At 41.9% G+C, this 24,770-nt stretch overlaps 1 protein-coding gene across 6 annotated transcripts in view; it reads right to left on the bottom strand.

Moving 5' to 3' along the window:
* Positions 1 to 24,770, bottom strand: part of LOC115030650 — a 575,682-nt gene that overhangs the window by 405,356 nt on the left and 145,556 nt on the right. The window lies entirely within an intron of this gene.

Here is a 24,770-nt window from a genome sequence, read left to right as displayed (position 1 = left end):
ATGGGGGACTTTTGGGATAGCATTGGAAATGTAATTGAGGAAAATACGTAATAAAATATATTAAAATAAAAAAAAACTTTATTTAAATTATGTACACATCTCTACACATTTATATATATTTTTTCTATATGTAATATAGAAAATATATAGATATTATTTATTATATAATATATTATATACTATTATAATATATGCTATATATTATATATACTATATAATAGTATATACATATGTATATATGTGTATATATGTGTGTGTGTGTGTGTGTAATATTAGGTAAACATAAAATAGTATGATGTCCTGTGGCTTTCCAAACATCCTTAATGTTATTTATCCCTCCTTCCTCCCCAACTCTCTCTGTTCCCTAACGCTCCCCAGTTAAGGCCTACTTTTGTCCATTTCTCCCTTTATAATCCCTGAGGCCTGCTGTTCCTCCTCTAGAGCCCCCCCCCCAATCTCTTTTTACCTCCCCGCCTTCTGCAGTTGATCCAGGTTATGTACTCACATGCAACGCCTCCATGCTAGGAACCACAAACAAGACAGAACATAATGTGCTTGTCTTTCTCAGCCTAGAATATCTCACTCAGTACACTTTCTCTTTTTGGCCAAATACCAATGACTAGTGAGACCACAGAGCCTAGAGAAGAACCCATTGCTACCTCCATAAGCCACTGTATCTCCTAACTGCCTTCTAAATGTATATACATGTCCTTATACCCACAGATGAGCATAGCTTTCACCCCCTCCATCCAAGAAGCTTGTGTTTGAAGCAGATGGAGAGCGTTAGAAAAATCCATGAGAGCAACTTCCTCTGGAGTCCCCAGCCCCAACTGATACATATAAAACACAACCCTTATGACTAAGGCTCATTGCAGAAGGTAGAATGTTTCTAAGAGCCAGAAGGCCAAGGTATCTGCTGAAAGGCTCTGTCTTCCATATAAGACAGGAAGATGTACTCATGAGATCATGACAATATGGCTGCCTAAACGAGATCTGTGTAACTGCAATACCAGTTGACATGCCAACATGGATGGGGGAAATTTTATAAGGCTCAACCCTAGAAAAGAGCTATATTCCATGACTCATGAGAGAGAAAGGATCAGTCTTCGTTAGGGATGAACCCCCTAGGTGATTATTCAATACCAAGAGGTATTTTAAAGATCATGAGGATCTCAAAGCTCTTTTGATGATGCTGGCTGTATCTGCCAATATTTGCGTTTTTATAAGTTATGACTAGATGTTAAATATAAATTTATAAAATAATAGCATGCCTATTGTATACTGGTTTAGATTTTCATGAAACATAACTGTATTTTGAAACCCGAAAGTAAGAAAAGCAGCCTTCTTTTGGGTATATTTGGCTTCTGTCTTCATCACACTCCATTAGGATGCCCTAGAGGTCACTGTGTAGGACACACATATTTCAGGGTCCTGAGCTGCACTTGGAAACTCGGATCCCACCACTGACATCAAATGCCAGCACCTGTTTCCCACACAGCAATGGTGGTATTTGTTCTTTTAGAAAAGAAAAATATCTCTGGCAAATAGTCACATCTAAATGACGATTCTTTATCAACCACTCTTTTCTTCACTGGATGATTGTTCAAGTTCTTACCAGGTATCTCACACTTCCTCAAAGAAAAGAACGTTAAACCTTAGACATTCAAGCACCAAGACTGAGTAACTCTTATGAGTCATTTGGGACATCATCATGTATAGCTGGCTTTTTTGGGTTTCTCTTAACTGTTGTATTTTATTAAAAAGAGAACCAGGATATGTTTGCTAGAGTCAGGTATGGCTCCGTGGGAGGAGTGCCTCAGTGAGTTCATGCTGAAGCATCCCTCCCCCTGAGGTATGACTGCTATAGTATAGAACAGAGTTTATCTGGGACATGGGAAGTGGAGTTGAGAGGGAATAGATAGAGACAGAGGAAGGAAGGAGGGAGGGAGGGAGGGAGGGAGGGAGGAGAGGAGGAAGAGGAGGAGGAGGAGGAACATGTAGAGAAAGAAAGAGAGAGAGGGAGAAAGGAATCAGGGAGAGAAGAGAGGCAGAGAGAGAAGGGGCAGAGAGAGTGAGAGGAGGGGCCAAACATTCCCTTTTATAGGAATCCAGGCCTACCTCGCTGTTGCCAGGTAACTGTTTGGCAGAGTCTAGGAAGAATGCTAACATTAACTAATATGAGGTGCTAGAAACAGTTCCTCTGTTGTTGCAGACACCTATAGCATAAAGAGATTAACTAAAGATTAATATCAAAAGAGTCTAATGCTTGAGAGATGGCACGATTGGATGTTGGGTGTATGACACACATGCATGTGTTCACATGTGTATCTGTATATGTGCATGCTCATGGAGGCTAGGGGTCTATGCCAGGTGTCCTTATTGCTCTCCACCTTAGGTTTTGAGACAGGGCCTCTCATTGAACCTGGAGTCACCCATTAGTTAGACTGGCTGGTCACTGTAGCCCTTTCTCAGCACAAGGATCATAGGCATACACTACGGTGTCCAGGTTTATATGTGGGCCCTGGGGATCTGAACTCGGGTTCACATCCTTTTGCCGCAAGCTTTTCACCATCTGAACTCATCTCTTTAACCCCTATTAAATTAACTCCTATATATTATGTTTTATATATATATTTATATAAGTATAAATAATATATAAAATACAATATATATATTATATTATATACAATATGCATTTATATTTAAGTATATATATATATATATATATATATATATATATATGGAGAGAGAGAGAGAGAGAGAGAGAGAGAGAGAGAGACAAGACTTTGAAGAAGACATGCTGTAGTGCGTGATGCTTTGGGCCCGTCTTAAGTAGCTGCTGTATCGTGTTAAAAGTATATTGGCTTCTCTCAGACTCAGTGAGAAGAGATTTCCCCTTGGAGACAGGGATCTCAAAGTTGTGTTGATGATGGTGGCTGTGTGTGTTAATATTTATCTTCTTGGATATTATGACTGGAAAATAAACTATAATTGTATAAAATAAGAGCGTGCTAACTCCAGTTCTGTTTAGGAACTGCTATCACATGTCCCTTGTTATCTTGTTTGTTTTTTTTTTTAATATATTCTCTGGAGAGGGACGATGGGGTCACATGCTAGCTGTGTTGTAGCTAATATGATCTGGATTTTTTTTTTAAAAAAATTTTTTAGGACAATCTACATTGTTTCCCCTAGAGACTGTGTCAAGGTACATTCTCAGTAACAAAATACAAGTATTTTCCTTACATTTAAACCAACACTTACCTTTCTTTTTTAAAATCATTTTTCATTAATTTTAACTATGAGCATGCATGTGAGTTTGCATGCAAGTGAACTCGTGTAAATGCAGTTATTATTCGGTATCATAAAACCCTACTTGGAAGGTACTAGGGTCAGATCCCCTGATCTAGGTGTTGGGATCTGAACTCTGAACCTCTGAAGATCAGCATGTCCGTTTAACCATTGAGCCATCTCTCCAGCCTTGACATTTTCTCATTTATCTTTCTTGTTATTGATAAAAGACATTGTGTGTGTGTTGCTGTGTGTACTACTGAATTATATATAGTTCTTTATATATATTAGATCTCAACTCTCTACCAAAGTATCAGTCAGCTCTCCGTCACTGTAACATAACATCTGACATAAGCAACTGGTGAATTGGAAAGGCTTCTTGTAGCTTGTGACTCGAAGAACCAGTCCATGTTTACCTGTGTTGCTTTGTGCCATGGTAGCACAATGCATCATGGGGGAAGGGCAGAGTAGAGGAGGATGTTCACATCACACTGAGTAGAAAGCCAAGATCATAGGGCAAGTGTTAAGTTTTTAAGTGAAAATTTCATGTTCACAGACAGCCCAGTTGTCACTGTAGTCAGTGAGTAGACAACACCCTGTCAGATGATCTCCAAATACCTGTGTCTAATGCTGAGTCTGATGACTGATGGATTACAGCTCAGTTCCTACCAAAGCCGGGCTACTTATGGAAAGAAGTAAGCCACGGAAGTCTTTCATTCCTTCCTTGTTTCACCACTGGAATATCACGGCAACAGAGAATTTCTTTTTTATTGTAAGAAAAGCGTGCGAGGCCTTGTGATACCGAATAATAACTGGTCCTCGTCTTTAGATTCGACAGCTCACAGCCACTGGCAGCAACCATGGCAACCACACAGACCCATCATTCCCTTGGGCAGCCTGCCAGTCGGCTTGCACCCATGCTGGAATGGGGGCACATGCTCAGATCCTCCATCTCTCCCACTTGTTCTTATCATGATGGGAGCCGCACAGCATCCACGGTGGGCTAGCTCACGGTTATGAGCAGTAAATGACTTCCAAACAACTACCCCTTGAACTTGAAGGTCCTGGAAATATCCTAGAGCACCCACAACTTCAGTGTGCAAAAGTTCGTCTAAATAGCTCCTCAAAAATGTGCACTGCACATAAACCCTACATTCTGCCATGCATTCACATCTTCAGTTTGGAGCTCAAGGCCCATCCTTGTTTAACTCAGAAGCGCAGGACCATGAAGGTGCCAGGCCCCACTGTTTCATGCAGTGCGGCTTGGGCTGAGGCAAGCTCACCTGTCCTGTAGACATGAGTCCCCAGTCCTTTTTCTAAAACACTGAGTTGTTTGCAATGCAAGGAGATATTACTCTGGGGCTAATTCAAACAACACTCTGACGTATTTTAGCATGGCTAGATTAGCCGCCTGTGGCCGTAGATCTTGTTTATAATGATCACTAAAACAAGATGCAAAGGAGCTTGAATAAGCTGTTCCAATGACGAACAGACTAACTGCAGTTGGAGAAGCTGCTTTGGCAAAGCACTTGAGAATGGTAAGGAGGTAGGGAGGAGATTCTTAACCCTCAGGACAAAGCTGCAGGACTCTGTGCGACTGTAACTCTTTGTCAGAGCTAGGCTGTTCTAACCAACGGCAGAGAGGCTGGCCCTCCATTGGTGGGTTAACAGGTGTGTCAGGGTGACTGGCAGTTTCTCTGATTTGCATCAACACATCTTGGACCCATTCCTGGTTAGCAAAGCTAAGAAATTCAAGGAGCTTACATTTCAGGGCTCATATAGTGGGACATTGGTGAATATTTAGCAATTAGATCTACGATGGTAGGTAGAGCGGTGGGCTCTAATTTGCATAGTTTAAATATTCCTCCAATTGCATGGTTTAAATATTACTAGTGTGTCTTATTTCAAGCCACCAATATGACATCAGTGAACATGGACATGATAAGAGTTGTACACACATGACCCTCACAATTTGAATGGCTAGAGAGGACACTACAATGTTCAAAACTCAGGCTGTTTTATGTTTCAAAATGTAGGCTTCCTGGTAGGACATGGGGAAGCTGCCCAAGGCTAACAGAGGAGGAGCTGAGCAGGCACGGGTTTGACTTTTAGATGCAATCTTATTAACTCCTATGTAGATCTAGATTTATTTACATACTCTTTCCTGTTTTCAAATTTATTAAATAATGTGTACACCTGAGTATCTTCAAAATATAAAGGGGTACTATCATCAAAATAGGTCAGATAAAGGGGTACTATCATAATCATAAAAGTGTCTTCCTGGTTGAGTAACTTTGGGCAATAGCAGCCTTCCCCAGGTTCTCTCTCTGGCCCTCTTGGCCTTCTGTTACCATCTAGAACAACTGAGGTCTTAATGCTTTGTGAACTCCTGTCCCTCTTGCCTGATAGTTTATCCAGCTCTGACAAAGCTGGGGTGGATGCTGTCTCTTGAATCCTTTGGCATCTCTAATCCTAGTCCAGCATGACATAGGAGATTTGACATATATATGCTTTCTTTTTATACTGAATTCAGGGAATTATACCCATCAAAATAGAAACATGATTTATGTAAGTTCTCCAGCAGGATTGTTGGATTGATTGATTTGGCCTGTTTGACCAGGAATGAGAAATAAGATACAACACAAAAAAAATCAAGAGATTTAAAATCACATGCAAATTAAAACTCAGACAAACATGGGAATTTTAGTCCCGACCCAGGGATATTAGTTAATAAATATACAATACTAATAATGTCATCATTAACAACAACTCTAGGGCCCCACTCCTCTCTTTCACCAAACATGTGTTAAGTGGTTGAAAAGCAAGCACACATTTTACAACCCTAGTAGTAACAAAATTGTGCCTCCAGCCACTGTCATGGCAGAGTTTGGAAAATGATGAGATCTTCCCTGGTAGAGCCCGACTCATGCCTAGGTCGGTTTATCTGGGGATGTCTTAAGTCTTTATATAAAGTAGAGATTAAAGACTGGTTTTCCTATATCTTAAATGTATTGGTCAAAACAACTTGCCAAATTGTACTCTAAATATTAGGCTCACTCTAGACCACTATTGTATTTCAAATAATCTCCCAGGAAATGTAGGGTAATGTCAAAGAGACATTGCTTTAAGGGGGCTGTTAATTATAAAAGGCTGCCATACCCTGGCCCCCGCTAACAGACCCGATGGCATTGCTCCTCAGCCGGAGCCATTAGGGAACTCAGTGAGCTGTCTGTTTTTCCATGGCCAGACACTAGAGGAAACCTGAGTCAGATTTCTAGAAATGGTTTATTTATACCCCATGGGTGAGGTTGTGACACTCTGGAGAGATAGACGGCATAGATGGCTTCATCCAAGCACTTCAGCCTGAGACAGAGCCACTCAATAGAGAAGACCTCGGGCACCCACAGGAGAGCTCAGCAGAAAAGCAATCCCCTTACGTCATCTGTCACTACTATCCCTTAGTTCCATGCCATCTCACACACACACACACACACACACACACACACACACACGCACGCACGCACCGAGACTTCTTCTCAGCTGGAGACATTGAGCAACTTCATAGAAAGGCTGCAGACCTCTCATTTTCTTTGCATGGAAACACCAGACATGAGCCCTGTACCTCTAACTACCATCAACAGCTATATGCAGACACAATATTTCTTTATTAAATTACTCTCAACATCTTTAAATCATATTTTTAAGTCTGAATGCTCCATGGTTGAGCTTCTACATTAGGTAAACATAAAATGTGAAGGTTTTGTACTTCTAAGCCTCCTGAATAGAGTAACTGCTCACTAGGAAATAAGCAATTTAGAAGAAATATTCTTAGATGTGGGGTTACTAAAACTTCATGTAATGCCAACTTGCCCAAGTGGTTTTGACTTTTGTTTTAACTTCAGTACATTTCTTGATGTGTAGCTATTATCTCCTGGGTAAATTTCATAATAAATATGATAATACCATTTCTCTTCGGGCATCGTAGAAGACCATACAATTCATTTTCAGGTGGTTAAAATTCATTAGAGATTAGCATTTTAAGACTTAAAAATCTTTCAAAAAAAAAATCCTTGTAAAATCCCAAACATGTTCCCTCTCCCTTTAGCAAACATTGGCTTTTGTTATTTTTTTTTATAGGCTGTATATTGAATTTCCCAGGCTGTGTTTCTGAGCAGCAATCTACCGAAAAGAGTGCAATTATTTTTTTTTTCACTCAAACATGCATTTGAGAGAATGAGTAGATCAGATAAAGAGAGCCGAGATGCTATTCAACGCAACCTTAAGTCACTCTCTGTCTCTTTAAAAAAAAAAAAAAAAAAAAAAAAGGTGGTGAAATCAATACAAACCAATAATAACTTCACATTTGTGGAAGCAACATGAATGGCTCTCCAAAATATTGAGACACATCCAAGTACATTTTCGTGGAGCTGATATTTATCAGAAGTCATTTGCCCTAGAGCAGATGCTCCGGCTCATTGTGTTCCTGTCACAAGTGACTAAGATTTATGACAGACAATTACTGCATCTGCAGTTAGCTGCCTTATAATCAACGCCATTATTTAACGATTGGTGCAATAAACGGACTCCTGTTACTGTTTATCAGATATCAGTCAGTCCTGGCCATTTTCTTCAGCTTCCAAATCACAGTATGGTGCAAGCGCTGCCTTTTAATGGCTCGGCAGAAGCAGGGGCATTTTCACAGACTGCCGGGGGAGAGGAGAGAGCGGCCAATTACATGTATGTACACTGCCCTCGAGTTTGAGAAGCATGCGTGTGACGGCTCCAGACGGTTCCAAACTGGGGGAGGCATTTACTTAGGTAAGGGCTTTTTATATTTAGCACAACAACAAACAAACAAAACCCCCAAACCTTTCTGTCTTAATCAGGTGTCTTTTCTGAATACAAATGCTACCCTACTGCCCCAGCATTTTCTCCTCCCTGTAGGTCTCCTGCTAGTCTTGTGCACCCAGGAAGGCAGCCATTGTCTCTGGAAAGTAGTTATTACAGAACAGAATGGTCTCCCCAGCCCTGTAGGCCTTCCTCAGAAGGAAGCGCTTGCAACTCGAGAGAATCGGGTTCTTTACCAGCCAAAGAGCCTGTGCTCAGAGGTCCTGCGTATGTACTCACTATTCTTCAATGCTACACTGCCAGCAGACAAACAGGCAGTATTTAAGGTTCTTCCACGTGGGCTGGTGAGATGGCTCAGGGAAGGCAAACCTGAGCTCAATCCCTGGGCTCCACATAGTGGAAGGGGAGAACTGACTTTCAACAAGTTAATCCTCTGACCATCACGTGTGAGCTGTGGCACAGCGCAAGCAGGACACACACACACATGGACACACACATATAATCATACAAATAAACACACATACACAATCTCACACACACAGTCACACATGTGGACATACAGATGCATATACATGAAGTAAAACATGGAAGTAAAAACATATACATGGAAGTATTTGAACCCTTCCATGAGATTTATGTCACACAAAGACAGCAAGTCACAGTGTAGAAGCTATCTGGGACACAGGACTGCAGTGTAGCCTGGGAGATGCCATGAAGATTCAAATCAACAATCAACAGGAGCTTTGTGTGGGTTCTTTAGTTGTCAAATGATGGTCTAATGACTTAAAGAAAAAAAGTTCCACTATGTCAGAGCTTTCTGTTTTCTGTCTTTGTTACCATTTCCTATGACCAAGCAAGCTAATTTTCTCATCCATATCAATGCATCTCACTGCATATCATTCATCATATATACTTGATAACCATGTGCCCATATGGAGGTATTGACGAAGATGCCTCTACTGTGAAAGAACGGTCTCCTTCTCAGAGCTCTGTGTTGCTTTCTAGGGAGACTTGATGCTCACAAGTGGCTGATGTGTCCTTTTAATTAGAACAAATTGAGACACTTTGTGGGGATCATATTCCCCTTCCTGGGTAACTGTGCACAGGGCTTCATTTGGGTAGCTCGGAACTGGGCCCTTTTCTGGTGAAACTTTTTTAAAAATATATGCTGTAAATTGAAATAGAACTATATGATTTTCCCCTTCTCCCCTCAAGCCCCTCCTATGACCCCCCACGTTCAAGTTGATAGCCTCATTTCCTTTGATTGTTATTATTTTGTAGGTGGAAGTATTTGCAAGCCCTGGCGTGCCTTCATAGGGCAGGTCTCCGAGGTTGGCCTGAACATTTGACAGAATGGCAGGGACAAGGCTGGCTGGTTTCCAGACAAGGAAGCTGCTGTGTGTCACCCAAGGACGCTGCTGTGTGTCACTCAGTGCCACCTTCTCATTTGAGAGCAGATGAGGGGGAGTCAGGGAGGTAAGTGGCTGTCACCAGGGCACGATGCGAGCAGAACTCAGCTTATTCAGCCTCCATACCAGGGACCTTTGCTGCTCTCTTTAGGTCTGATGGGGCCGGCTTTGGGTGTGCTGATCCCAGACTTCCTTCCATGCTCTGCAGCTATAGGAAACCAAAGTTACTCTTAATCCACAAGGCACATCTCGGTGTATTCTTCACCAGCAGAAGCTGGAGCCGGTGACAAACAGCCACTTACTAACCCAATAAAGAAAACTCCTGCTATGTGGATAATGCCAGTCTTGAACTTGTGGCAATTCATTTCCCTCTGCCTCTCAAGAAATGTAGTTATAAACACGGGCCACAATGCTCAGCTTATATCTCTGATACGGTAATACATTCAGAAACTTCTGATTGTCTTTTGTTAGCTTACATAGGTGATTCAAAAACTGTACAAGAATAGACTTATTACTCCAATTTGGCAGCACCAAGCAATCTGCAGCCGTGAAGGATAGTGAAAGAAATGAGCTACAGTCTTTCTTTGCAGATGGCACATGAAAACACACGGCAGCATACATAGCTCTCTGGCTCCATTTTAGTAAGACTGGGCAAGCACTTTGGACGCATCAAAGAAATTGTTACATTTTCTTCCTATGTTCTGCTCTTTTCTGCTGGGTTAGAAGGAAAAATTACACAACTCACAGCAAGGCACTGCCTTTGGGGGCCAGTGACAAAGCCATCGCTCTGCAGGCTGTTAGTAGATGTTCCCAAGAAGGCTGATCTGTTTGTCACTCTGTGAAAACACATGCTGGTGGCCCATCAGAAATGTACCTTGACACCAAACCCCAGAACCTAGCCAGTGGTCTTGATGACCCCCAACAGATCTGGCTACTTCCTAGCAAAAATAAAACAGTAACAGGAGGTAGTCGCCCTTCAGCAAACTTCTGTGAGGCTCTTAGGGATAGGAAATGGGGAGATTATCCCAAGAAAAGCAACAAATTGCTATTGTACCAGTACTTCATGGTTGGTGGCTAAGAGAAGCACAAAAGTATCCAGGCTCTGGTGCCCTCCAGAAGTGATGGTGAACATGGCTTGGTCTGGGGGAGGTTCTGCTGGGTTTGCTCATCTTCTAGGTAGGGATGAGAGCAAGGTGATGCCTATGCAGATGGGCACCATCCCGACACAGGGCAGCTGGGTAGTAATCGCACTGCTTATAGCAATTCCAAGTTGAATCCTTGGTACTGTGTGCCTATACATATATTAAGTGTGTGTGTGTGTGTGTGTGTGTGTGTGTGTGTGCAAGCGTGCATGCAGAAGCTACAGGTTAACCTCGGCTGTCACTCCTTATGTGGAGCCAACTTTTCCTTTGAGACAAGGTCTCTCACTGGCCTGGAGCTAGTCAAGTAGATTAGGAAAGCTAACCAGGGATCCTCCTCAGTGCTGGGATTAAAGGTGTTGCCATGCTCAGCTTTGTATGAAAAAAAAATCTATCTATCTATCTATCTATCTATCTATCTATCTATCTATCTATCTATCATCTATCTATCTATTTATTATCTATCTATCATCTATCTGTCAACTATTTATCTATCCATCATCTATCTGTCATCTATCTATCTATCTATCTATCTATCTATCTATCTATCTATCTATCTACCATGCATTTGCAGCTTTCTACAAATATGTATCTGCACCACGTGCATACCTGCTGACCACAAAGGTTAGAAATGGGCATCAGACACCCCCCCCACCCCACCCCTCACTGAAGTTACAAGTGGTTCTAAGCTGCCTGACAGGGATCATAACTGGACCCAGATCTTCTGCAAGAGCAGCAAAGGCTTTTAATCACTGAGCCATCCCTCCTGGCCAATGCTTAGTCAAAAAAAAAAAAAAAATCTGTACCTAAAAACTCATCTGTCTTCCCAAACTAATACTAAACTATTTTGTAAATAGAAATGTGAATATTACAGTCAAATTCAACAAGTAGCTTAAGCTTAGTTCAGATAGCATTTTCTCATGAGTCCTAGCAAAAGCCTTCGTAGCTCATCAATCAATTTCTACCTAAAGCTCTCATGGGGGTCTACTTACAAGCTGATCCAGGATGTTTCCATGAATGGTAGGCCATGTATGTGACAAACTACAGTGGCACTGAAGAATTCCTATTGCAGTGCCTCAGTCTTGTACACTCCATGATATGGACTACACAAGCCTACATGCTGGACAGACACAGAGAGCTTCACACACGGTTCTGCACAGTAACCATTGCTTGTTAACAAGACTAAACATCTGTGCTATTGGTTGGTTATTTTTCCATACATTTTATTGTTATACATACAAAATGTGACCTGGAATCCAGCAACACCTCACACATCTCTAACTCACTGTATCTCTAGAGAGGCCTTTTAGAGTGAATGGCCAGTGGCACCATGATTTGTGTGAGAATGTTCCACAATGTCTGCTAGATGACTACATTACCTAATGGTGCATTTCTTAGAACTCCTCTGAGTTGTTAATGCTACTCAGGCTTGCCTCTGTACACACATAACTGACATTATTATTATGTCCTACTAAATTTGGTTTGGGTTCAGTATATAAAAACTCATTGATAGAATGTTGAGAAAACACAAAATATACAGTAACAATAGACTGGCTCTCTGGCAAATCCTCCTCTCCTGAAGAGGGTAGCATAAATCTCTTCTCTTTCCTCCCAATTTTTCACAGTCATCTCTCCATTAAAAATAGAGTTGATAAGCTGCCTACAAAGTCACTGTGTCCCAGAAGACTGACAGTACACCTCATGGCTTTGGAGGCAAGTACAGAGAAGCTATCAGGAAATAGATGAGTTCCTTGAGAGATGAGTTTGGTCCTGGTGAAACTGAAAACCTCCTTAAGCTCTCTGTGAAGAGACTGTAATGTGTTTCTGTGTGTGGTCTTGCTCCAGTACTGCCTTTCCATGCACTGTTTCTCCGCAGGGAGTAGGTCATTTACCACTCTGAGCCTTGGCTTACCTCTAGACTCTGAGCTCCTCGGGAGACTTCATACTTGTCCTTTATCAGCACTTGCATCATGCCTAGACTATAACAAGTGCCCAAAAAATGTCTAACACCTGACCCCAAAAAACATTGGAGGTAGAAAAAGATCATTGCTTCTTAATAATCAGATGACTTTCTTTAAGAGATTTTGTTTTTATTCTATTATGTGTGTGTGTGTGTGTGTGTGTGTGTGTGTGTGTGTTTGTGAGTGGATGTGGACATGAGTACAGGTGCCAGAGGAGACACATCTCCCAGATCTGAACAAACAGGAGGTTGTGGCCAGTCCAGTATATGCGCTAGGAGCCACCAAACTCAGGTCCAGTGTTCATAACCTCTGTACCATCCCTCCAGCCTGGGGTCTTGACCTACAAGTTCAGAGTAGTAAACTGAGGTAGATGACAGAGACAAGGAAGCCAGGGTACCTTTCAGCCCTGTTGTGAGGAAGGTCCTTATCATTCAAGATAAAATAGAGTCTAGAGAGAAATGTTTTGAGCAAGCCTAGGCTAGACCTACTCTTACTAGGCTGTGTGACTTTGTACACATTGCTTAGCCCTTCTGAGCCCCAGCCTTCCTGTACACAGTAACAGGACAATGGTGATGCCTAATTGCTGTTCTAAAGAAGCAGATGGCCCAGCAAAGGTAAATGACCAGCATAGCACTGTCATATTACACATACTCACTCCGTGTTCCCTTTCATCTATACCAGACAACCAGTTTTGCTGTTGCAAGGCTGTGAGCCAGGGTCAAGGGTCTGATCATTCTGTATTGTCACTCTGTTGAAAAGTATCTTTATTAGCACAGAGTAAAGCATATGGAACCTTCATAAATTATGCTCAAATTTATAATTTCTTTCGCTATAAAAAGTGATGTCATTTTTTGAAGAAAAAAATATGAGCAAGCAAATTAGTCCCACCTATTCTGTTCTGTTGCAGCTGTGTGTCAAACCTTCAAAGTCCCTGGGACTCAAAGGTGCCAAGTTTCCTATGAATTACTCAGCTAAATGTGCAGTGGGACCTTCGTGCAAAGCCTTATGGTTCTCTCTGTTCTTTATTCTTCAGGCAATCTCCCAAGGGCTGACTCCCTATGTGTATCACTGGCTATAAAACAAAAAAATGTAAGAGGGACTTTTGTAAAACAAAGACTACAAGTAGAATGAGTTCTCTTCATTTGTTGCATAGTTCAGGGTCTTGGGCCAGTTGGGAAGATAGCTCGAAGTATGGTTCAACAATAGGCTTGATAGGAATTTAAACTGTGCTTTCAAGCATAGCACAGAAGCATTGAAGAGCAAACACTGTGACACTTACACATCATGTGTACTGCAACTGAGTCTTCTAGTATCCCAGTGTGGTGGGCAGAGGACAGGCTCTTCCAGCCACACCTAAGAGGAGTGATTTGGAAAGCCCTTGGGTCCCATAGCTGCAGTGAGCCAGGCCTCGTCATCCTCCAGAGCCTTCCACCACGTGCACACTGCATACGGCTCCTGGGTTTGGCCATGCTAAGGAGACTTTGGGAAAAGAACCTGCGTTTTAAGGATAGCTATGACCTTTGCCACTAGTACCATGACCTAGAGCAAGGTACTAAAGACAGATTTATGGTTAGGGCATCCGACCCGGAGAGAGATTCCCATCCTCTCCTTCCAGGAGCCTGACTGGGGAGGGGCACATTGCTTTCAACACCGTTGCTTCTGGGTTCAAACAAATGGAAAACTCCAACTTCATTAGATCAAGGGTTTAGTACAGAGCTAAATACCAGAGTGTTCCTGTCAATGGCCTGATACAATGCTTAGTACCAAAGTGCTCCTGTAAAGAGCTAAGTATGCTGCTTAGGGTGCTCCTATGAAAAAACTAAGTACAATGCTTAGAGTGCTCATTTTAAAGGGCTAAGTACACTGCTTAGGGTACTCGTGTAAAGAGCTAAGTACACTATTTAGAGTGCTCCTGTAAAGAGCTAAGTACATTGCTTAGAGTGCTCTGTTAAAGATCTGAGTATACAGTGAATTCTTCTCTAGGGATTAAAACATATTGCCCTGACTGTTGCCTGCCTATGGACCCTGTTCCTCTAACTGGCCTGCCTTGTCTGGCGTCAGTCGGGGAAGATGTCTCTAGTCCTGCAGTAACCTGAATTGCACAGGTGGGTTGATACCCAGGGAGAAGGCCTCCCCCTTCTCAGAAGTGAAAAGGAGAGGGGCAGGGGCCATGTGTGCGGTGGACTGGAAGGAAAGGGAGAGCTGTGATCAGGATGGTAAAGTGAATGAATGAATGAATGAATGAATGAATGAATGAATGAATAAATAAATAAATAAATAAATAAATAAATGGGAAAAGAAATCTGTAAAAAGAAATATTTATTATTGTTGTCAGTAGAGTGAGCTAGCTCCTGTGGGTGTTTGAGAAGGTAGCGCGGCAAGGGATGTCATCAGCAGAGCCTCACTGAGCCCTGCTGAAGTGTCACCCCATCCTTACCCATCCATGCATCACCAGCCTCTGAGCTTGGGGCATCTGATTTCTGCTGAGCCCTGAACCTACGCCTTGACGTCCATCCAGGTATCTGCACTTCACTTTATCTTCTTTTTCTCCTCTTCCTGTCTTCACCCTCACCACCACCCACCTTGGCTTCTTTCTTCCTTTTATTTCTGTAAGGCAGACTCTCACTGTACAGCTAAAAGTGACCTAACACTCACATGTAGACCAGGCTGGCCTTGAACTTGAGGCTATCCTCCTCCCTGCGCCTCCTGAGTGCCAGGATTCCAGGTGGGGACTTCCACATCCATCTTCGCTACTTTAATGTCTAATTTGGTTGAATGCTCTGATAGTTTTTAGATAGACAGAACATAGATGATAACTTTAGTTATCTGTGTCTGCTGCTGAGATATGAGCTGCTTTTCCTTCCTGCATCCCTGATGTGAGGATCCGTGAGGATGGCAGTCTCTGGAACCACGTGGGCCAGGCACGGAGCAAGAGATGGCAAGTTAGTAAGAATTAAGGTAGGATAGAAACCTGGAGACGCCTCCCATCTAACAACCTTAGGCTGGTGTGGTCCCTGAAGCATCTCAGCCCACGCAGTAAGTCCCTCTATTGTGATGCACACTATTAGGAACAAGCTGGAAACACTAGCTCTGCCACCTGCAATGACCCCACTTTCTTCCTTGTCTGATTTCAAGCCCATCTTTTCAGATTTTTCTGTGACTTGTTTTGTCTTCTAATATTAATTTCAGACTTAGTACACTTGAGCAAATTACTCCTAGGACATTCTTTCTTGATACTAGGGTAGTAATGGGCTGTGTTGTGAGTACCCAGCAGGTCTCAAAAAAGGAGCTGAGGATGGAACCATGCCAGAGCCAGAGATTCTGCAAAAGGGCGGAATCCTAGGGAAGGTCCTAAGAGAGTTTCAGTAATGCGAAGTGGTGTGGTTTGAATGAGAAACGTTCCCCACAGGCTCATATGTTTAGCCACTTGGTTCTCAGTAGGGGGATCTGTTTTGGAAGTTTGTAGAACCTTAATGAGGTGGTGCCACTGGGATCCAGGCTTGAGGTTTTACAGACTGGACCTATTTCCTATTGGCTCCTGTAAACACAATGATGAGTTGGCACCCTCATGTACCGCATGTCTTTCTTTCCTGCAAAAAGGATTGTATTTCTGCAAACTGGGAGCCATGAAAAAAAGGGCCCCTCCACAGTAAATCATTTCTTGTCAAATATTTGGTGACCACAACAATTAAAGTCACTTGTAATCACTAGGTATGAAGGCATTTCTCAGCTAAAAAAAAAAAAAAAAAACAACAACAACAACAAAACATTGAGACCTGTTACTTACTCTTTGTTTTAAATATTAATGTTGGTCCCATCTTAAATTTGCACATACTTTTAAGGAAGGATGGAGGAAAGGTGAGGTATAAGGCTAAGTCAGCTAGGCTCGTCCAGGATTCCCTGGGGATACCAAGGGGTATACTTTCATATGGGAAGATAAATGTAGCTGACAAGAGTAACCAGCATACAAGATGGCATTTGAAGGTGGTGAGGTGATGGCAGGGCCACGGCACAGTTAGTGTGGCTAGGGAGTTAGTGGGGCTATTTTGAACTGTTTGAATTTGCTTTAATTAACTCAGGTCAACAGTTCCCGACAGACACTTCCAAGGTGGGAGGCTGTTCACTTGGCTTCAGAGATCAACATAGCTGAGGGGTAGGAACAAGTAGTCATTGAAACACTTGGAGACGGTCCACAACCAGTTCTAAGAGTTGGGGACGATTTCAGCCTTGATCATGTCTCAGGTTCCTAGTCTATAAACAGGGTAATGCTGACACATCGGGATTGTTATGTGAACTAGATAAAATGAAGCATATAGAGTCCTTATCTAAAGCCAGATCCTCGAAGTTCAATAAATGTAAGGTGTTTTTACCCTCTGATGAGCACTCTGTTTTCTCTCTTGGCTACTCTGCTTTCCTGAAATCTGTTTCTAGCATGTTTTTGTTTAAATAACTGTTAAAAGTCCTTCTCTACCAAACAAATTCACAAAGAATTCTTTTAAAGGCGGCTAAAATGCTGCAGATACCTCTGAGGCTCCTTCCTCGGAGCAGCTCTGAGTATCTGCCTGCCCAGACTGTCCCCACCTCCAGTGCCATCAAGCCCTGTCTTCTCCCTTCCCCTGTTCCTCTCTCAGTCCTGTTCCACTGATTTGGAGGGAGAGACATTAGCAAGTTTTGGAATTTGTTTAGTTAACTGCTTAAGGCTCATTCTGATCTCAGGTTTTTAACTAGCTTTCTTAATATTCTGCTTTATTAACATTAATCCTGAGAGTCACATTGAGCATCAGGCTAACAGACTTAATTCTATATGGAGCATGAAATTCTTATTAGATTAATCCTGTAGCTTTGTTTGCTGACATAAAAGCACTGCTGTCTTCTATCTACAGATGAGACTATTAAAACTGAAGACACTGCTAGGTTGAGTAATTTGGAATGATTAGGAATGAGTTATATTGACTTGTAGATGCTGGTACTTAAAATAAAACACAACATAAATACGTTATTGTGCATGGTGGCACATGCCTGTAATCTACCTTGAACTCTTGAGCTGCTAAGGCAAAAGGATTCAAAGTGAGCGTAGTGTACACTTCCAGATCCTAAGAAAATAGAACAAAAAAGTAGCAACACATACAAAACAAAGTGAAAACAGAGAAAAGCAGAGGCATTTGGGAGCAGTATCTGGAAGTCTCAAAGGATCAGAATTGGAAAATGATGAAAAGAAAACTAGAATTTGAAAGAGAACATCCTAGGATTCTTACGCAGAGATTCTTATGCAGAAAGTACTGCTCCATGGTTAGTACCATATGGCTTTAGCCACGTTGTATCCAAGTTCCTATTATCAATCAAAAGAGTGGACCAGAATTCCCCCAAGTTCTCTACTGAGACATCCAAGTGAACTCTGGGAGGGTCTACTAGGCATCTTGTCACAAACATGATAAGAACGTTTGTTTGCTGTTGGTCACCCTTACAGGCGACCATCAGGGTTCCTGACCAAAACACAGTTTAAAATTAAGTAATACATATTAGCATCCTCCTTCCTCACACAAGAGAAAGAAAAATAAAGCAATACTGGTGAGTTGGTATTCTGAGAAAGGTATCTGTGGGGTGTGTGTGTGTGTGTGTGTGTGTGTGTGTGTGTGTGTAAAGTTATTTCTTAAATAATTTTCTATATATGTATATTCTGTATTGTTTAAAAACAATTCTGTAATCTTCCAAATTGGAAGATATGTCTGAATGGAAGAGAAGAAGAAGCAAGAAACCTCAGGCACTACCTTCCCAGAGGCAAGTAGCACTCCTCGGCCAGTTAATAAACAATGACACCTCAACTGAAATGCCCAAGGAGAAAGCCATCCGAGGTGTCACTACATTTGTCCTTCTCTCTCTAACCTTAAGTCAACAGAGAAGCAGAATAAGAAGAATGTAGACCGAGTCTACAGATTACCTTCCCAAGCACCCAGAGGAGAGGAGGGATCGAAAGGCAGCCCTGCCTGGCTCCAGGTATTCTGGGATGAACTTGGGGTAAGATCTGCTACACTCCACAAAGATGTAGCAGAAATGAGTTCGCCATTTGGTCAGTAAATCCCTTTAAGTTCTATACAGAGTCCTGTCATTTGCCCAGCTGTACCAGGAACAGGACTGTCAGAACATCCTGTGCTGGAGCGTATGGCAATTTCATTCACGGCAGGCACCAAGTAATTTGGATCTTAAATGCACCTCACAAGAAGTTCGAAAAATACAGAGGAAGTTTCAGCATTGAGTCTTTGAGTATCTCTCATCTAGAATAACTGCCCCTGTCATTTAGGGAGCCCATGGAAGTGCTCGTTTCTCAGGAATGGCTATGGATGTCCTCTTACCCCTTGAGGCAGGTACAGCGAGGCTCATTTGCTCCCCGGGATGGCAGCAAAGCCAGGATCAAATCTACCCTTTTCATTGTGCTTACAGCAAGATTCTCTCTTCCCAGATACAACTCTTCCAACTCCCACCCTCTTGCCAAGCTTTATGGAAGAAACCCACACTCAATACTTCCTCTCTGCCAAGGATTCATTCATTCCACAAACCTCAGGCAAGGTATCTCCTGGCCCCTTCCGCCTTCCCTCCAGGTCCAGTGGTCTGTTTCCCAGGGATAATCCATCTCTTAGCTCTTGATGCCTATGTGGAACTGCTCCTCCTATAATTCTGGTTTCCTGGTTTCTCATGGCTCTCTTGTGTTTTGATCTGATTCTTACTCTAGACCATTCCTCGATCACTTTTCCTCCCTCCCCTCTCTCTTCACTTTCATTTCTCATTCTCCCTGCCCCTCCCCCTGCTCTCCTGTTCTTTCTCCTTTCTCAGATTTATTCTAGTTTCTGGAATCTAGTTGGCCCCACAGCAGCAGTTCTCAACCTGTGGGTGGGTCACAATCCCTTTTTGGAGGGAAGGGGGTCAAGCGATCCTTTCACAGGGTCACCTAAGACTATCAGAAAACACAGATATTTACAATATGATTCAGAACAGTAGCTAATTATAGTTATGAAGTTATGAACAATGAAAATAATTTTCCTCACAACATAAGGAACTATGTTAAAGGGTCGCAGCACTAGGAAGGGTGAGAAGCACTGCCCTACAGCCTAGCTGATCAATACCCAGAGAGCAGAGCCCTGTCTTGGGGGGGGCTAAAATCCCAGTAACCAATTTCATGAGACTGATTTGAGGGGTACAGAGCATTTACAACAAAATGTCAGCCATTAGTGTTCAGAGCACTCCACAGTGAGCTAAATTGATATCAGGGTGCCCCTCTAGATCAAGAATAAATAAAGAATGGGCACAAAATTCTCTGGTAAGTATACTTTCCCCCATTGACACTCTGTGTTGTGGGTTATACACAGAGTCATAAAATAAGAGGAGAAAGAGAAGATGCCCCTGCAGCCGCAGTCTGAGAGAACATGGATTTGTGTGTACATGTGTTCCTAGCTCTACAACAGGGAAGCACCACTGGGTGGAGAGTGGGGCATGGGTCAGTGGGCAGTCTGTGAGTCAGGCACTATCTTCTCAAATGAATGAATGAATGAATGAGAACAAATGTCTTTTGAGTGCTCATGGTCTTCCATCCTATTTTGGTGGTCTTCGGAAAGCTTGATCCTTTTGCTTAATGCCTTGGGTTGCAAGAAAACATGTGTGTTGCCTGCTTTCTGTTTCAGTATGTTTCACATCTGGTGTGCATACTGCCTGGCACTCATCAGACAGAAGGAAAGGACTGTTCATTAGAATTAATTAGTCATCTGGATATTCACATACTTAAGTAAAACACATCCCATGGTCACCTTCCTAAGAGTTCCCCAGAACACGCTGTTATTGGACGCTCTGCCCCACCGTCCATAGCTTCTTAGTTAACCCAGAATGGCCTGCTTTCCAAAGTTTGCATTTCAGACGTGTTTCTAAGAATTAGGAGACGGTGGTTCAGACACTTCACTTCGTTTGACTCCCTTAAGCTCCAGTACCTATTCTCTACCTCGTGATTCAGCCCACTCCCTGTCTCGGATGTGTTCCTGGGGAGGTAAAGGAAAGAGCAGCACGTTCCTTGTGCCTGTGTGGGCTAAGCCCGGGCACTCATGGGGTTAAAAGCACTGCAGTAATATTAAGCACATGTTTCCAGCCCGCAGGGTGCCAGACTGAGGCGTCCTCCAAGCCTAATTTGATAGATATTATGCCTACATTGCTGCAAGTAGCGATGGAGAAAGTAAAAATTTTATGGATGAGCAAAATAGGAGCTCTTCTGGATGGAGTGTTTTTAAATCAGGTGTATAATTTACCCAGTGTCAGACCGCATGTAGAGTGCATTACTCAATTGAACTTACACGCAGATAGGAAAGCCGTTTCTTTTAATAAGCACTTCTTCAACTTATTGGCTCTACAATTACTTGCACCAAATTATCAGCAGCTGCTGCCTGCTTGGCGCTGCAGCCCAGACGAGGAGCCACAGTAGTTTCTAATCAACAAGCCACTCGAGGGCTCTTTATCATTTTTAGCTTAATTCCACTTTTATTTGGAATTTATTAATTGGAATATCCAATATTTTCACGACAGAATTTTGCTTTGCTTCCATTAACAAGAAGCCTACCCAATGGCTGAGGTGATTAGGAAAGGGGGAGAGTGGTGGCCAGCCTTATCTCCGACATTCACAGCATTATACGCATAATGCTGGCTTCCTGTTCTCTCAGAGGCTGGGTTTAGACCTTTTTATGAAATTCTGCTGCTGAACTTAGCTTTCTGGTGTTTCGAGTCCAAGAGTTGTTGCAGGTGTCTGAACAGCGCATCTTCATGCACAGCCAGTCTAGCCATATGTTTATGCCAGGCTTCTGGACCTCCACATGAAGGATATTATGGGGTGACTGCAGTCGGGGTGTCCTGGGCATTGGAGGTTGTTCCCAAATATTCCTGGCCTCTGACCACAGATTGCTGGCTGCTCATTACCAGTCTCCAATGATAAACACTAAAAACCGTCAGCAACATCGAGGAAGCAGCGAGGTGTTTTATGGAAGACTGTGCAGCACATGGCACCCAAGGAGCCTTGAGGGTTAGTTCTAAGAGGAAAGTACACCTTTTACCTAACTTGTTGGAAACTTTAGAACTGTATCCATAAGTATCAGTATTCTTTGCTCTCTGGGCAAAGTTCAATGAAACCATGAAGGTCAAATTGTTTAAAATCAACCCCATTTTAGCACTACTTTTACAGCCAAAAGCAAAAGGAAATGACTTTTAAAAATATATAAGCAATAACTACTTATAATCAAATAAAATAAATATCTGAATAACCACTGTTCATGTAGATGGACCTGGGGACTAATTTTATAGAAGTATGGTAAAATTGTTTTACGTCAGCAGAGTCAAGAATACCTAATTTGAGATACATTTTACTTCTTTGGAATTAATTTGTATGTTATTGCCAGCTCCAAATTAGGAAACAGAAAGGTATGAGGAGCTAAATGCTATGACTTCAAAAAATGTTAATTCAAGCTCAAACTTTTCTCTTTTCAAATCCACATTTTAGCCTTTTAAACATGAAGGGTCAAATGTTCAAAATAAATATACACTTGTGTGTGTGTGTATATATGTATATATATATATATATATATGCATGTATATACATATATAAACACATACATATATACATGTTTATATGTATATATATACATACATATGAATAAATACAGTATATACACACACACATATATACACACACACACACATATATATACACACACACATATACACACACACATACATACACATACACACACACACATGAAATGCTGCTGCAAGTCATGGCTCATATCTATAATCCTACTGGTTGGGAGACTGACAGTGAGTTCTACAGAGAAGACAGAGGAATACTGCAGTGAGTTCAAGGCCAGCCTGGATCACAGTGAGACCCTGTCTCAAAAGGCAATAAGAAAATCTCTAGCTAAACAACTAGGATCCAAGTGGAATACAGCTCTGTGGAAGGGCACCTGCTTAGTATGTGCTAGGTCCTAAACATCAGCAGAACAGCCTGAACGAAACCCTACTACCAACAACCATTCATCAAAGAACAAAAAGAGAGAGGAGAGACTCCTTCTTTGAAAGGAATTTGCAATCTTCTAAACCTTCCATCTACAGTGGAGGTAGTTTGGACATCTAGCCCTGTGGTGCAGGACATGAGAGTTCACTTTGGCCAACAGGGTCTCCCATGTTTTCATTCTTCCTAGGTCTTTAGCCAGTGAGCTTCTCACATACACGAGGCACCTTTTTTTTTTTTAAGATGAAAGAAGAGTTTTAATGTTTCTACCCCAATGAAATAATAAATGTTCCAAAGATGAAATAGAATAACTAAGTTAGTATGTTCTAGTTTTCAAAGAGAGAAATAGATCTATCTGCCCGAATCTGAACACTATAAGATGTATACCTGAATTAACACACATGTTTCCTATACACAGATGCAACTAAAAATTTAAGAAAAATCTGGAAAAAATATAGCTTTTGTAGCATCAAAATATTTTATACTGCGGGGTGGGTGGAGGGGGTAACCGGGAAATGGGATATCATATGCAATGTAAACAAATGGAATGGTTAATAAAAAAATTCATACTGTGTACAACTCTGACTTACTCAAATGCATTAATTAATTTATTAACTAGTGAATTACTAATTAATTAAGTAATTAAACAAAGCCCACGGATTTTGTTTTATTTTGTATCATTTCAAATACTAATAGAAATGCCAACATGTTTTCACTGATTATTCTGACAGGAAACACTTGAAATAAACATTCAGAGGAACTACTGTCTTTGGAGCTGATTAATAAAGAGACTATGGCAATATAATTTAAGAAAGCAGGGGTTTGGGTCATAGCTCAGTGACAGAGAGCTGAGCATGCACAGGGCAATGGGTTCAATCCCCAGTAGACACAAATGAATAAACTTAATTTAAATCACTCATAAAAAACATTCAAGGAGATGCTTTGTTACCAGAGGTTCAGCACACATCTAGCAGACACAGCAGCCTGCATGGAACACCTAGCCTAGCCTCAGGGTTCTTAGACAACACACATATTTGAACCATGCTGTCAGAAACCTGTCACTAGGCTGTGGTTTTTATAAAGAAATAAGAGAAAGGTCATTCTCTGAGTAGTGGATTCATTGTTGGACTCTGAGCCAAGAACTCTTTCCTCCTACTACCTGGAGACTCAGAAAGCTTTGAGGTCCCAGCATCCCAAGATGTACAAGGCAGAGGCCAGGGCTCAGCTCTGACCTTTTGATTTATGTGACCAGTTCAGCCTGTTGTGTGGCTTATCAATTGGCAGAGAGAATTAAAACTCAGAATTTTCAAATGAGTTGAAACCCAAGTTTCAAGTGTGATTCTTGTCACATTGATTTGAGGGGCAGGCAGAGGGTGTTTTTCATATTATTGTTAAGACAGAGTCTTATGTAGTCCAGGCTGCCTCAAACTTATTGTGTAGCATAGGCTAGCCTTGAACTCCTGATGCTCTTTATAAGTGTCCAAGTGGTTTAAATGTTTAGACAACACTTGGACTTCAGATAATCACAACAGAAGCCTTGGTCCACAGGGACCAGACTGTCCAGGACCGTGCTCCAGCTACAGCCTAATTTTGAACAATATGAAGACAAAGATCTCCATGGGTCAGTGTGGGACCAGAGATCAACTTTTTTCATGAGCAAACAGCAAGAGAAGCCTTTACTCAACTTAGTTTTTCAAAAGCGACATTCTTTGAAAATCCATCCGTGACTCCAACCCCGTTTAACATATTCATAACCCTCCACAGGTCCCAACTCTACTCATTCTGAAAGCTTTGAGCTGAAGCTGAGCAAAAGAGGTAAAACCTTGCTATTCCGTACAAGGTTTCAGCTTTGTACACGGTCTCATATTTTATAATAAATACCACAGCAGTAAGTGACTGGCTCTGGGCAGAGAAGCACATCCTACAAGCCATTGCTTTTAGTCCCTCAGGGTAGCTACTGAATTTTCCGATAACATAAAAAGGAAATCATCTTAAATTAGTATGCTCTATAAGTCCAGTGCAGATGTTTTGGGAATGCCACATGTGGTCACGATCAATCACACCTTAAATAAAAACTGTAATCCAGAAACTTGAG

Source organism: Mus caroli, chromosome 3 (assembly GCF_900094665.2).
Source record: "Mus caroli chromosome 3, CAROLI_EIJ_v1.1, whole genome shotgun sequence".
In the NCBI taxonomy this organism is placed as follows: Eukaryota; Metazoa; Chordata; class Mammalia; order Rodentia; family Muridae; genus Mus; species Mus caroli.
This window is presented reverse-complemented; position numbering and strand designations above follow the sequence as displayed.